The sequence below is a fragment of the Phalaenopsis equestris genome, unplaced genomic scaffold, assembly GCF_001263595.1.
Source record: "Phalaenopsis equestris unplaced genomic scaffold, ASM126359v1 Scaffold000002, whole genome shotgun sequence".
In the NCBI taxonomy this organism is placed as follows: Eukaryota; Viridiplantae; Streptophyta; class Magnoliopsida; order Asparagales; family Orchidaceae; genus Phalaenopsis; species Phalaenopsis equestris.
The window spans coordinates 35,471,629-35,472,993 of record NW_018164444.1 but is presented as its reverse complement, the minus strand read 5'-3'; positions in this window follow the sequence as shown (position 1 = coordinate 35,472,993).

Sequence of the window (1,365 nt, the reverse complement as noted above, 5' to 3'; positions counted from 1 at the left end):
AAATTCGACTTTAACATTATTGAATATTATATTTATATATCTTAATCAAATTAGACACATCTATAAAGTCACGATCAAGTCTTTGGACGCTGTTGCTTGAAATTAAATCTTCTAGTAGCACCATCAAATTATTGTATTTGTCAATTTATAAAAAGTCGGTCAGTGTGCCAATGACACTTGGGAGCCCCACCGACCGTCAATTTCTCAATTTGGGTCAACATGAGGTGATGGATGGTTTGGCATTGCTTTAACTGGAGGAGGGGAAGAAGGTCTAACATGCTCCTCCAGAGTAGGAAGTGGCTCGTCCCCTCCGTGTTAGGAGTCGATGATCTCCATGGTTTCATTTGTATCACCATAACGGGTCATTAGAGCGGACAAGAAAAATTGAACAAAGAATAAAAATTATCGATCAATTTATTTATTTTTTATGTATAGAGGCTCTCCCCAATAGGCAGAGGAGCACAACCCTAAATAGTTTTGCCAATCAAAGACTGAGACAGAGGAACTTCCAACGAAAGAACTTCCACGACCATCTTTGCAAGCTCTGATTTCATAGGTGGTGGTTGAGCTGGTTGTTGACGCAGTGGCTTTGGAGCTAACACGAGCACATTAACAATTCGTATTCCCTACTTGATCCTCACCTGCATAAGGCATAATGAGTCAGAAGATTCCGCAACATCCTTTACTCTCCATTTCTAGGACACCTTCTGTTTCATCAAACTAGACCCCTTAGGCCTGATCCCTTCATCCTGTCCTTTGGTGCCAATGGTCTGCCTCTCATCACTTGGCCTCCTCTCAGTTAGCTGACCCTTCTTAACAAATTTCTTCTTTTGATCGAGACAAGAACTCTCCGGTTTCATCTTTTTCTCGCCCCCTGAAGGGCAACTCTTAGAATTAAGAAGCCAAAAGACCCTCATAAGTGATTCCTCATTCATAGGCAATTTTAGAGCTTGACATCCTCTTCCTCTATTACAAACAATTGAAGGGCAAGATGATTATGTGAATGAAGAAGAAAAGTGTTGATCACACTCTATTTATAGGGAAAAACTGCTTTGAAATCTAGGGAGTACATATATTGGCAGTATTTGTACTCATTAAATAAGTAATTATTTCATTTAATTCCCCTATTCTTATAAAAGTTGTCACTTGCAAAGAACTAACATAATCGGGGAACTAAATATGTATGAAAAAAAGGTGGTTGCATGAATCTCGAGGAGATTCAATGAATCAGACTAAGAGAGCTTCAAAGGATTGAGCAATCTAGTGATGATCTGTCAAATCATAGGTCGACCGAATGAACATTCATTTTAACCATAGAAAGCCACACACCTAGACCAATGGCAACTTAACCAGCACAATGGTATT